This window comes from Lynx rufus, unplaced genomic scaffold (assembly GCF_022079265.1).
Source record: "Lynx rufus isolate CCGP_SWC_20201006 ecotype Redwood Valley unplaced genomic scaffold, mLynRuf1.p SCAF_4, whole genome shotgun sequence".
NCBI classification, from domain to species: Eukaryota; Metazoa; Chordata; class Mammalia; order Carnivora; family Felidae; genus Lynx; species Lynx rufus.
In genome coordinates this window covers 132844936-132860198 of record NW_025814856.1, presented here as the reverse complement: position 1 = coordinate 132860198, position 15263 = coordinate 132844936, and positions in this window count along the sequence as shown.

Below are 15263 nucleotides of genomic sequence, written 5' to 3'. Positions count from 1 at the left end.
ACAGTCCAGGACTTTGTGTACCACTAAAAAATTTTGGCTACAAAACTCCTATATATTAAACTAATTTAAAAAAACACTTCATCTTTAATACATAGCTAAAATGTCCTTGACTTCTGATTCTTTATTGTTAATGGTTTAATGACCAGGGCATATGAGCATCCAATTTACTGAATTAGACTCTAAATATATTTCTCATGAACATTAAAATGCAGCTTTCCTGTGAATATTCTATTTTAAAAGTTAACTTTCTATCCTATCATAAAACAAAAATATTCTAAAATATGGCCTGATTCAGTGATTGATTTTAGTTTTCAGGTACTTTTTTAAAAAGAAAAGTCCTCTCTCTCTTTTCTCCTCACCCGCATAAGAGTTTAACTTAATACTAAAGATTCTACTAATCACATCAAGAGTACACAAATCAACTAAGATGCTATGGGTACAACCATACCACACTTTGAGATTAAATTGAAACTCTAATGGGCAGAGTGGGATGAACTATTCTCATGCAATCATTGACCAGTTTTGGTTGCAGTTAAATAATTTTAAAAAAATTGTCAGATACTAGTTTTAATATCGACTTCAACCACTTGTCATTTGTGATATCATGATGTATAATAAAAGACACATATTTTGGTTTTGTCCCCCACTTCTGCACAGATATTCCAAAGCCCTTGGAATTTCCTAAATGAGAACAGTGATAAAGGTGTCTTGATACTCATAATAAAGTCCTGTCAACACACTTGAGTTTATGTTAATGAGATAGCTTTTAAGGTTAGGAAAGCACATAAGGATGGGGGCTAGTTGCCAGGGGAATCAACCATGTGACTGGAGGGTTGAACTTTCAGTTGTATCCCACTGACCTCCAGAGAGAGGAGAGGGGCTGAAGATTGCATCCATCAACAATGACCACCAATTCAATCAATTCTGCCTGTATAAGGAAGCCTCATAAAACCCAAAAGGGCTGGACTCAGAGAGCTTACAGGTTGGTGAACATGTGGAGGTACTTGGAGAGTGGCATACCTGAAAAGAGCATGAGAGCTCCATACCCCTTTCCCCCATACCTTGCTCTATGTATCTCTTTCATCAGGTTGTTCCTGAGTTATATATATTGTAATAAACTGGTAATATAGTAAGTAAAATATCTCCCTGAGTTCTGTGAGTCACTGCCAAGGAGGGGGTCACTGGAGCCTCCACCCCATAGACATCCAATTAGAAGCATGAGTCATAACCTAGACTTGCAACTGCCATCTGAAGTTTGGTGGGTGGATGAGGCAGACTTATAGGACTGTGCTCTTCACCTGTGGGATCTGACACTATCTCCAAACAGTGCCAGAACTCAGTTGAATCGTGTGCCAGAAAATTACTTGTGGAAAACAACATACGTTGTAATTGAGAGAATTATAGTATTATATATTCACATCCAGATTTTTATGTACCTGAACCTACTACCTAGTTATGTCAATATTTTTTCATGACAATATTTATTTACATATGAGACTATAACCTTCACCAGAGAAGAGTCTATGTTTACTTTACTCAAGAATGATTCCTGGTATTTGGTAAGAATGTCTGGCACATAGTGAACAGTCAGTAAATGTTTATTGAATGAATGATTTATATTTAAAAAGAAATGGAAGTATATAGTTACCAACAATAACTATTGAAAAAATCTCAGGCCGGTATACTGAGTTTTTTCCCAAATGACTGGTCTATCAATATAAAGGAAATGCAGGACAAACTATTATGCATAACACAGTTATATAAGAAGCTGAACTTGAAGGACTAGTCTTCTTAGATAAAATATTTAAAATAATGACCACAAGAATGGGGTCAACATGTGCCACAGTTCCTGGCATTTGATTTTGGGAAGTTTTCAGGCTTGTTGCCTCCTACAGGAAACAAAACTATTTGTGAGTCAACTCTCCTCAGAAATGTGTTCCATTTCAATTCATAGGCTGATTATTTGCCAAACTTTCTTTTACATTTACAACCCAAATTCATATTGATGACCTATATGTTACCCAATGACACTTTAGAATAATAGTTCCAGACCTGAGTGCCACAAAAAAGTGTAACATGCCATATATTTGAGATTCTGCTCTTAGGTTGGTCCATGGTAGTTTTCAAATAATTATCATTAGGGAAGGGGGTCCAGATGGCACCAGGAAATACACACATATGACAAAGACAGTAAGCAAAAGAATGAGTAGTTGAGAGAAAATCAAATTACTATACACTATAAACAGCAAGAACAATAGAAGGTGCCATGAAAAGAACAGAGTCATGATCACCATAGATTTGTCAAGGCTTCAGATGCCAAACCATCTGGTCTACTCTGTCATTTAAGTAAAACACATTATCTTTATAACTCATAGAAGTCTCGTTAAAGTTTTCATTAATTTTACTAAATTTCTGACCAAAATTGCAGGATGTTTCTGGACTCCTATGGACATGAGCTAAAAGAACAAAAACTAGAAATAAAATAGAAAGTCCAAAAATCAGAAAACAATCACACCTCAATTGGAATATAACAATGAGTTAGCATCCTTAGCTAAATGGTGCGCTGAGACAACCTACAAACTCTCAGGTGAAAACTGTAGGTAAATTTGATCAAAGCTCACATACAGAGAATGTCAATAAAGAAAAAGATCATGAACAAATTCCCTGAAAATGGCTCAAGGAAGGAGCCAGAAGGAGAAAGAAAGAATTCAAATAAAATTCGTAAAATTAGCAGTGTTTAAAAGCAAAGAGTGAAAAGACATCAAGAAACTTGCAGGGATGAATATGTTTGATATCTTGATTGTTGGTGATAATCTCAAAATTTACTAGATTGTACACTGTAAATATATTCAATTTATTGTTTGTAACTATACCGCAGTAAACTTTAAAAATCAATACATTTGTATCTTCTTCTATCACAGAGACTTTACTTGTGAAACATTTGGCATAAATTCTCTGTCTCCTCTGCAAAGCAAGTCAAAACTTAAAAAATGCCATAATTCTAATGAGATAAAAATCTATGCCTTTTAGAGTGAGAGCTCTCATGATGGCTGTAGATTGATAGCCTGAAAAGTTACAGAGTTGCAGGAAAATATTCTTTCCTTAAGCAATCTTCAGAAAGTTATGCAAAAGAAAAATAGAAATGTGGTTCACGAAGTTACCTCAGAAAAATGTGTTTAAAGATAATATCACAGACAACATTTCAGATGACAATTATGGAGTTTTAATTGGTCTGCAAGCTTCCAAAATTCCCAGTAGGTAAAATGCAATAGCAACAGATGGCAGACAATTTGAAAATCACAGTAGAAAGCAGAGCATCTTAAAATGTAGATGTATACCTAGAAAAAACTTCAAGAGAGCCTTATATGTAAGCACTCTGATCCAAGGCACGTGTTTTAATATAGATTATTTATCACTGATAAAGTCACTTTAATGTGGACTTATACAAGATAAGCTTACATCATTATTCTTTCTGATTCTTCAGGAAAAAAAGTGTCTTTGTACATTTGGTGCCTTTCATGATGATGAGTAATTCTTGATGTGGAAATTTTCGTTTTCTTGGTTTATCACTTAATCAGAAGCCCTGAAAGAATTTTTTAAAAAGCTAGCTCTATATCACTTGCAAATTGAGCGATGACCCACTGAGTAATTAAATTGCCTGACTTTTTTAAGATGACATCTGAGATAATTACAATGAAGCTTACTGATTCATTCATTCACATATTCCTACAATACTATTGAGTATTCAATATATATCAAACACTAGAACAGACAGCGAGGATTCAAATAAGAGCCAGAAAGGTCCTGTGGCAAAGCAATCTGCTTTCTATTGTGAATTTAGAAACTAAATAGAAAATATTATGTGATAAGCACTATGACAGAATTCCTGCACATAGCATTGAGTAAACGCAGCCAAGTGCACCTATCCATGGACTGGGGGGAACTCAGAAAAGTTTTTCAAAGAAGTCATATTGGAATTAATGAGGCAAGGAAGGTGTGGTAGGGGATAGAGAACATGCAAAGGCAGGAACTGAGTGAGCATTTTCTCTCTCTTTACAGTGAAATTTGACTGATTTTATACTAGTTTTTCTATATTGCTTACAGATAAGCCAGTGAGTAAGCTGAGCTAAACTTAAAAGCGGCTGATACATCCACTTAGACTACTTGGTCAAAACTTCATTGACAAAGCAATATAAGACATGTTGTGTCTGAATGATTAAATAGATACGCATTTAAAGCTTAGGGCAGAGGACATTCTGGAACTTCTTTATCTCATATTCACTTCAATCAATTCTCAATGAGATCCCATCATATTTCCTTCAATGAAGCATGTCTTGAACATGGGCTTTGGAGTCAGAAAGACCTGGGTTTGTCCCCAATATTGTGTTTGTACACAATAACTAGCTTGAATTTGGGTTTAATTTCAATCAGTCTCAGTGTTCTCATCAGCCCTGCAATGTGAGTTTTAGCAGTATCCACTTCACGTTGCTGTTGTAAGAACCAAATGAGGTGAAGTTTGTAAAATACACTAGAGGTTATTTAGTAAGAACTCAGCGAACAGCAGTAAAAATACATACTCTGCAAAATGCACAGCTGCATATCCCCAGCCCCAAAGCATGTGTTTTCACATAGTACTTTAAAATTCAGATAAAAAAGAAATCACTTGAGAATCTTTTCCCTGAGGTGGAAGATCTAGCCTAAGGAGTTTGCTGTTTCACAGGGACATTTAGACTTCCACCTGAAACATCTGAAGCTCCACCACATTTGTGCCAACCTAGAAAAACTTCATTAACTTGACTCTCTGCCTGTGCTGAAGATCAGTAGTGCAGCTTGTAAGAATTAATTTATCATGTGTTTCTAATCTACATGAAATAAGTGACAAAATCAAGGCAATATCATAATCAAATGCACCCGTGTCAAAGTTCATCCTTCCACGCCGGCCAATGCCCTCTCCTGGGGCATGAGTGCCTACCTAGTCCCTATATTTCATCAAGAGAAGTGATTTGTGAAAGAAAAGAAGTCTCCTTAACCAGAGTAATTGTTCTACAATGTAGAGTGAGGATGCAAATTTAATTTTCGCTACAATCTGTGTATTTCAAGAAAAAGGAGATTCCTTTATTTTTTTATAGATTATCTGTACTTCCATATAAGTCCACCCAACTTTTAGCAGGGAAAAATTCACTAAATGCCTAATATAATTAACATTTATCATATTTTAAATAGTAACTAAGGGAATGTTAGATTTCCTAGGATTAACTCAGTTCCTCAGGTGGTCTTCTCTCCTTGCCTCTCCTTCTAAGATGACATCTCAGAGCATGCCATATAGAGGAATGTGTGATTCATGAGATCACTAAAAAGTGAATTACTTGAGGTCTTTTTGTATGGTATTCTCTGACCTTTTATGTGATGCTCACATATGATCTCTGAGCTCAAGATTTGTATATCTCGGAGTTTACTGGCATTTTATATGACTATATAATAAGTATCACAAACTAAAATGTTCAAAACAGAACACAAGTTTTATTCCTGTCTGAATCCTCCTCATTAATATAAATGATCCCATCATCACCCATGTTCTCTTGGCAGTCAGACTGATCTTGAAAATGTTATTCAAACCTTCAATCTCCTTCAAAACCATTGATTGTTCCCATTGCTTGTAGTATGCCTTAGAGCCTTTGTAATTCACTGTTCTGTGTGCCTAGGTTTCTGGCAAGCAAAAATGTTACTTCGCCAGAGACATTTGTGACCACATTGTCAAGAGTGGCAAGAATTGAGTTCTCTGCTTTGTATCACATAGCTTTCTTTGGATTGCACTATTTTTTCTAATGTATAATTTTTATCATTAATTAAGTAATGTGTTTTTTTTACTAGTTTATAGTCTCTTTTCCTTGGTTGTAAACTCCCTATAGGACTCTATTTGCGCTGTTATCATCGTATCTCTGTCACTTAATTTACTGAGCAGAATAGATTAATGAAATCACTGTATGCAGCAGTTTGATCTACATTTAGTTATGCTTAAAAATTATTTGCCAAGTTATACAATTTCTTTCATAGTTGGCATATTATGGCCTCAGTCATTTTAAACTACTATTATTATTACCAATACTCGAGTATTGTTATCGCTATTACTACTGTTGCCTTTTAAACATTCCATAATGAAATAACTGATGTCTCCCAACATATTTAGAAACAAGAGCCTAGTGCTTCACTGGGAAGACCGGATAATAATTACTGGAGTGTTGGCCATATCTGCCACTATCACTTTAGGACTCTGCCAGGAGCATTTTAGAAGCTAGCGATGATGATTGCCTTGAAGATTCAGTCATTTGAAAAGTTCAGATAACCTACATTCACTTAGAAGAAATGTATAGCTCCTATACATAAATTGTTAACTTCTCTGGAGTGTGCCCTTTTCTGTAACCATGCAGATCTAAATTTTATGCCCAAGGTTCTGATAAAACACATAGTCCAGTTATCCTTTGCATTTCTATGGTCCTGGGCCATGAAGCATGATATTGCATGAGACCAGTATCACCCAGAATTATCACTTGTCCTGAGGCCTGAAAAGACCTAATGAAATTTAATTTGTTTTGCTGGGAGCATTATTGGCTCAAGCATATTGCATTCATCTGGAAGCTTATCTCTGAAAACCTAGAAATAGCTGCTTTGACATTAACTTTTTCCTTCTGTTTTGTATCATCGTGAGTATTGTGGATATCTGCAGAAATTACTCAAATTTGTAGCCATGGTGGTTGAAACTGTACATTAGACTTTACAAACATGTGAACTTTCCTTAAATTTATGCACAGAAAGAAAATTCAAGAGTCTTTCTCCCAGGAAGCTTTCTTAGAAAATACTTTTAAGTTAACCAATAGAATACTTGTCTTCTCTTTTATTAAAAGTTCTCAGAATTAATTTCACAGACATTTTCCACCTTTACACCTTTTGCTGAAACTTTTTTCAAGTCTGATAAATATGTTAAATTGCTCAAACTAGCTGATACTAGTGTTGAAACTTATATCCATCAGCCCTAGTACCTGTGTTTGCTGTGTTCTGTGTGACTTTGGCCAAGTTTTTTGTTTGTTTGTTTTTGTTTCTGTTTTTGTTTTTTAACCTTGTTAAGTCTCTATTTTTCCACTGTAAAATAAGAATACTAATGATTTATATTGTATATGATTCTCCAGGGTTAAATGAGATAAAGCAGTAAAAGGCCTTAACCAGGGGCTTGGCACTGTTGTCAATATATGGTAATTACTATTAATAGCTACCTTGATGGCTATTTCTTCTATCTAGATAATTCGTTGTATCTAACATATTTGGCTGCAAATTAATTATTTACTTCTGCAGAAAGTTTGTTGTGTTTTCAATGCTTAAGTGCCATAACTATCCATTTTACTCACTTCCCCCCATTTTTCTTAATTATTTTACATTTTACCTCTTAAATAGGTAAAATATAATTACAGTAAAAACTTGGATTGTAAGTAACTTGTTCTGCAAGTGTTCTGCAAGATGAGCAAACATTTCTAATAAATTTTAACTTGATAAACGAGCAATGTCTCAGAATATGAATAGTATGTAACACCAAATGTCACATGATCACAACTGAGCCAATGGTTCTTGAAATTCACTTTGACATACAAGTGCTTTGGACTACAAGCATATTTCTGGAACAAATTATGCTCACAAACCAAAGTTTTATTGTATACGGGCATTATATATTTTGAATGTCTTTATTGTGCTTGGCTAAATTTTTAAGACAACTCTCAGTATCACTGCATTGAGTACGGTTGTCTAACAGGGACCATTCTTCCCTTTTGCTCATGTTTCGGCCTTATAAAGCACCTCTGCTATTATGAGAATGCATGTTTCACACCTTTTTCCCACTTAAAGGCATATTACAGAGACTTCTTTCAACACTATATGTGATCCCTTATTAACTCCTCACCAAAGGAGGGTTGGTGATATAATTGATTAGAGCCTGAGACAGTCTTTGTGCTTTCCAAATGATAGTGTTACTGTGCCTTGAAAAGCAACCACATGGGTGGGAGCCTCTCTTCCCTTTCGTATCATCTGCCAAGAGGATTTACACCTTCTTTTTGTTACAACATTTATCTTTTTTTTTTTTTGGTTTTTTGTTTTTTGTTTTTTATCCCCCTTGTAGAGAGCAGACACAAAAGTGTTTCTCACCAAGGCAAAGATGCCGATACAGGCCCTCTCTGTTTTAGTGTCTCTCCCTGTAGATTGGTGGGTACCTCCAGCTCCATGAGAGCAACTGGGCAAGGAAATTTAGAGTCTGTCTGAAAGACTCAGGTGTTCTAAATCCTAGGGAATAGTGAGTACAAAGCTTCTGGGTCCGCTTTTCAGGGAAACTCTGATTTCAGAAAATTCTAGCTTGTCAAGGAATTAAGAAATGTATTTGGCTATTGTTTCTTGTGTGTGGTATAACTTCAAAGGATACCCACAAAGACAGAAAAAGTGAACAAAAGCTTTAAGTCATCTACAATCCTTAGTGTTATGCCCCTTCTTTCAGAACAATTCCAGGAATGGTTTCATAATGTAACATGAAGAATTATAAAAAGAGAAGTCAGTCCATTGGTATTCACAAATTTTCACTAAATATTTTGGTTTTCACTATTCATTTTTTTCCCTTCAATTCCACCTAGAAAAGGTTTTCAGAGTGTAAAATTTTGTTAAAAAAAAAAAAGACTCCTGGGGCGCCTGGGTAGCGCAGTCGGTTAAGCGTCCGACTTCAGCCAGGTCATGATCTCGCGGTCCGTGAGTTCGAGCCCCGCGTCAGGCTCTGGGCTGATGGCTCAGAGCCTGGAGCCTGTTTCCGATTCTGTGTCTCCCTCTCTCTCTGCCCCTCCCCCGTTCATGCTGTCTCTCTCTGTCCCAAAAATAAATAAACGTTGAAAAAAAAATTAAAAAAAAAAAGACTCCTAACTGTGAGATAAACACTAGTTCTAAAAATAACCTTTATGCTCTTCAGAAAAAGGCAGCCACAATCTCAAGAACCCAGTCGTGTAACTTGACCATTATTTAATGTCACATGGACTTGCAGGACCTATTTATATAAATTGGCAGACACTGAAATGGTTTCAAATATATCTCTAAAACCCCACATAATCCCATAATTGTGTGCTATAAATTCACAATCTCATGAGGAAAAAGAAAATCAATTTTAATTTCAAAATTAAACTTGGAAGAAACCAACAAATTTAGTAACAATAAAAAATGTTTGACTTGGTATTCCCAGAGTTTTTAGTAACAAACTACTAAAAAAGCTTATTTTTAATATTAATTTTGGGGAGCAAACTACCACTCCAGTGAAATCTAATGATGAAGTGTTTAAAATAAAGGCATAGGCTCTGGAGTGAAACAGAACTGGGTTTGATTCCTTAGCTAGGTGAACTCAGATTTTTATAGACTTAAGTTTCCACCTGAGTAGAAAATGAGTGAAAACTCCTTCCCCATAGGGTCATCGTAAGTATCAATGATAAAGTTGTCAAGCACATAGGATAGCAGTAATCTACTAGATTACTAATCAATCTGGTTAGTGAGTACTAATCAATAAGTAAACTCAAAATAAAAGTGGGACAGTACAAGAATATTTTTATTTTCATTTTAACACATATTTTATAGCTGGCTGCAAGATATTTAAAAAATATTTTCATTTTTATAAAAGGAGATAGTAATAGTGTAACCAGATATTTGTTTGGACATATAGGGATATTAAATGAAATTAACAACCTAATTTATTTCCCAACTTCTGTGTTGTCATTCTCTCTCTGATTGAGAGTTCTGCTGAATTAATCTTTCTAAAGTATAATTACCATCTTGTTACTCTCTTGTTCAAAAATCTTCACAGATTCCCCACTGACCACTGAATAAAGTCCAAACTTCTTAACGTGCTTTTTAATACACTCCACAAGTATAATCCTAATTTATCCTTCAGATATTACTTCTTGCTATTTTCCTCTGTAAATCTTATGCTTAATTCCTCAAATTCAGAGATCTTCATTTATTCATCTTTGCAACCCTACCATCTACTATACTGCAATGTGTACATGCCCTTCCCAGTCAGTACCAATTGGTTGTTTCCAGGTTTGTGATTCTCACCTCCTCCAAAATTTACATTGTGATTTGTCATCATTTTGAATGCTGTTTTGGTCTTTTGAAATGTTAGTGATTCCCACAGAACTCTAGAGCACACCATTTCAACTGCATCATCAAATGGTTATTTATAAAACTAAGATGATCCCTTCTGGGAAATATATCACTTCCAGTATAATGTTGATGCCTTCTTCATTTGGGACCTAACCCATGCCTTCACCATCTGAAGATATGACTATCAAAGACATTAAAATCTTTTGCTTAGTTCAGTGTTACAGAGAGTAGATGTTCAGATGTTATTAATTTTTTCTTTTTAAAATTATTTTTAGATGTTATTTTTTGAATAAAGAAATGAGTTGAAGTTCTCAATGAAGGATACAGGCTATCTACTTTTTCTCACTAGTCTATAGTATGCCATTATTGCAAAGAAAGAACATAGTCAATACAAATACTGTCCTAAAGGCCATAATGCTTTCCAGCCAGTACACTGTGATTCTTCATATGATTACACATTGATTTTTCATAGACTTGTTATAGCTTCTTACCAAGAATGGAATGTCTATAATTGTTCTCTTTTTTCTTTAAAATACTGAGAGCTACCATCTTCCTTCTGTTGCTCAAGCACTCATATTGTTACTAGCAACTAACAAATATTACTTAGAATCCCATATGCATAGAGCACCTTGTTAGGTACTATAACAAATAGTTAAAACAATAATTCTCAAGAAATGTATCTATACTTGATGCCTATACTCCCTTACGACCATTCTCTTCTTCACTCACCATAAATGGGCCTTGGACTGCTTAAGCACTCTGCTAAAATAACTGTTGTCAAAGCCAATCACCTCTCTCTCACAAAATCTAACTCGTATCCCTCTTCTCATCTAGGCAGCATTTGCCACAACATAGTCAAGAGTCTCTTGATTTCCCCTGTGCCCACCTTTCTCCAAACATTTCCCTAATTCTTCTTTGGCTCAATAAAAATCACTGCCCTATTATTCAAGAAAAATTAGAAATCAGTCTTATTTTTTTTCTTCGTTCACTTGCTGCATTCAAACTAATAGAAACCAAGTTGTATTAGTCTTCCTACAGAATATATTCTGAGTCTATTTCCCCTCATCTCCACTGCAACCATATTAATGACAGATTCACACAAAGTGTACTCCATCTGTGACTGAACTACTACCATTACAATATCCTTCTAATTGGTCTCCCGCCATGTCTCAACCCTCTTATAATAGATTCTAAAAGTAATAAAAACTTCTCACTTCCCTCCTTAAAATCTTCTAGAAATTTTCTACTGGATATAGAACAGCACCCCAAAACCTTACCATGGTCTTTGTACAAGGCCTCCACAAGGTCCTGCCGACACTAGAAATCTCTCTTACCTCTTCCTCTACTAACAAGTTACTTATATAAACCAATCTTCTTCACAGTACAGGGCCTTTGACTTGCTTCTTCCTTCTCAGAGAATCTTTCCCTGACCACCCAATATTAAAGAGAATTCTTAGTCCTTTGTTGTTATATTATCCATTTCATTGGCTTCACAACATTTGCATTTACAACAGCAATGAAATGGGTCATAATTCTGGTCATTTACTGATATGTTTCTTTATGTTTTGCATAAATTGTCCAAATTACAAGTTATCTGGGGGCCAGGAATTGTCTTCTTCTTTATAGGTCTAGCACACAAGTTAGCAAACTGTTGCTTCTGAGCCAACCCAGACACTACCAATTTTGTAAATACAATCTTATTAGAACACAGCCACACCCATTGATTTAAGAATGGTCTATGGCTGCTTTCATACTATAAGGATAGAATCAAGTAGTTGCAACAGAGACTGTATGACCCCCAACCAAAAATATTTACTATGTAGCCATTTCCAGATAATGTTTGCCAAGGATTTTACTTCAATTACAGAAAGCCAAGGTGGTTGGATCCATTATAAAAAAACAAAAAACAAAAACAAAAAACAAACCAAAAAAACCTTACCACTTATCTAGCCAAGGACTTAACAAATTTTGGAGCCTGAATTAGGGTATTTGTAGTAGAGTCTGAGAGAAGTAAAGAAATCATTCAGAGAGAGCATATATAGATTTTGACACCTGCCGGAGTATAAGGAATGAAGGAAGAGAATGACATGACTCCAGGGTTTTAAGTCTGGGTACCTTAGAGAATGTTGATACCACTAATGAAAACTGGGATGTAAGGAGAAGGATGTGATCTGGAGTGAGGACAAAAATATGCTAATGGACATGTTAAATACACAGTGCTAGCAGCACCTTGGAAGTTAGTGGAAGAAGCTGAGAAGAGGGATTGAGATGAGAGAACTGCATTTCAGACTCATACATACCTGAGCAATAACAATATTTGAAATACTTCATGGAGATAAAGATTCAGAGAGAGAATCTTTTTAAGCAAGAGGATACTGAAGGACAGAACTTTAAGAAATATATATATGTAAGGGTGAAAGAAGAAACAAAGGAGAAAAAATAATCATCTAAGAAGGAAAATTACAATCGTTTCCAGAAGAAATGGTTTTTGAGTCTTAACTGCTAAAAAAAGAAAGAAATGTAAAAGGAAAAGCACAAAATAGGAAAATTTTTTGCACATTTATAACAAAAAATTATTCATATACTTCATGGAGATGTATAAATAAAATTATATGCATACACACATACAGAATTCTTATAAATTAAAAACCACAATTCAAACACCTTATATTGGTAAGGATAAAGGCATCATGGCTACGCCAGCTGATCAAATGACAGTGACTTAAGAAATACAGAAATTAACTTCTTCCTCATGTTGCAATCTGAGCATGAGCATATCAGAGCTGACATAGCAGCTCCATGGGATGGTGGTAAGCACCAGGCTCCTTCTAGCTTGTGATTCTATTATTCTTAACATACATCTTCTATTCTGTAGGCTATAATGGCTGCTCCAGTTTCTGCCATAATGCCCTTATTCCAGCTGAAAAGGAAGGGGGAAAGAGAGTAGACAACACCTCACTCTTTTTATGGACCCAGACATCACACACATCAATACTGCTCATATCCCATTAGCCAGAAAGCAGTCACAGGACCACTCCAGCTGCCAAGAAGCCTGGAACTTGTTTTTATCTCAATAACTATGTGTCCAGATAAAATGTGTGGGCTCATTCCCAACTAAAGAAAGAGAAAAGATACCAGTAATAGCTGGTAGTTTCTGTCCAACACTGCCTCAAATGGGGGGAGGGGAGGAAAGACACAGAATATGAGAAAAAACACAAAGAATATAAATAGCCATTAATGATCAACAAAGAAATAAAAAATGTAACAAGATACCAGACAATTATATGACATTAACAATAACCAAAAAAATGCTAATATTTACAGGTAAACAAGCCTAACCATCCATCCCTGCCTAAACCCAGACCAGACCACTTCACTGTCACACCTAGACTAGTACAATTGCCTCCTAATTTACATGCTCGCTTCAAATCTTGTCATTCTCAATCAATCCTCCAAAGTGCTCTTAAGTGATCTTTAAGAAAACCCAAATCTTGATCAGCTTACTTTTTCCGTAGGGAAAAAAAAAAAATCCAGGATTCTGACCTGGTATTAGACCTTACAGATCTTCACCATTATTCTATATGCCAGGCATGAGGAAATGCTGACAGTTCCCCTAATGGACCTTAATAGTTCACACTTTTGCTGATTCTGCTTGCTCAGTCTGGAATGCTTTCTTCTGGCCTCCCTGGCAAATGCCTACTCATCTTTGGACTCAGCCCAAATGCATCTTCTTCTGTAAATTCTGATATCTTTTTACCACATATAGAATTGATTTCCTCAGCTCTGCCCAGACTGCATCCTGTATATATTTGTACTACTTTATCATGAATTTTTGTCTACTTCTGTCACTAAAAAATTAAGCTTTTTAAAACACAGGATTGCTCTTTCTTTGATCTCCTTTAAATACCTTAGCTCCTGTCACATAATAAACCTTCACTAAATGTTATTCGTGAAGGTACCGGCACCCATCTTTCTAATAATGATGTCTCTTAAATCTTGGACTTGAGTAGAAGGGACAAATCTTACCTGAAGGCTGACAGGAAATTTTATTAGACATAGATGTCCCCATACCTTGACACTTGAACACTGTCCTGGCCTAACCTTGCATAGAAAAAAGCAAAACCAAAAAACAAGACTTTTCTTTCTTTAAGTTTTAAGAGGTCTCCATTGCAATATCTTGCTGTCTGTTCTCAAATGTCAATCCCTCCCTATTCTGTGGAAGCACAGTGAAAAGAGGAATTAAGTTGTTTATGTTGTTTATGTTCCCAGAATCTGGTCTCCACCTCTGATATTCAAAATAGACAATGGATAGATTCCTCCATGATCTAAGCTATTTATCAATTACAGGAAAAACCTACATTAATTTTCCATTTGTTCCCTTTCTCAATCCATAGTCTCTTTGGGGGAGGGAACATGGGAAATTTAAAATTAACTAAATAATAATATTCCCAAATCTAAGGAGATTGTTTTTTTTAATTTTGTTTTTAATGTTTATTTATTTTTGAGAGAGAAAGAGAGCGTGTGTGTGTGTGTGCGTGTGTGTGTGTGTGTGTGTGTCTGTGTTTGAGTGGGGGAGGGATAGAGAGGGAGACACAGAATTCAATGTAGGCTCCAGGCTCTACATTGACCTGTCAGCACAAACTCACAAATGAGATCAGGACTTGAACCAAAGTTGGACACTAAACTGACTGACCACCCAGTTGCCTCCAAGGAGATATTTTTTAATGGCAATGAAATTAAAACCAGGAGAGCCATCAGTCAGTTCACTGACCAGTCATAACTTCTTACCCAAGGATGTAATGTCAGATGTTTAGTATTGAATCTGGGATAGGGAAGATTCAGAATCCCTAAGAATTTTTCTGCCACTCTTGAGTTCTTTCTGATTTCATTTGTATATTCAGCTGCCACATGACTAATATAGGTCTTTATACCATTAGGCCTCTGGAACACCACTACTTGCTAATGCTTCTCAATAAACTAAAGAATGATAAACGAATATGTATGGCAGGGTAGAGGATAAGAAGGAGGGCATGTCAGGAACAAATGACTGAGATCTCTACCAGTTTTTCCAACTCTAAGCAAATTCAATTAGAGGA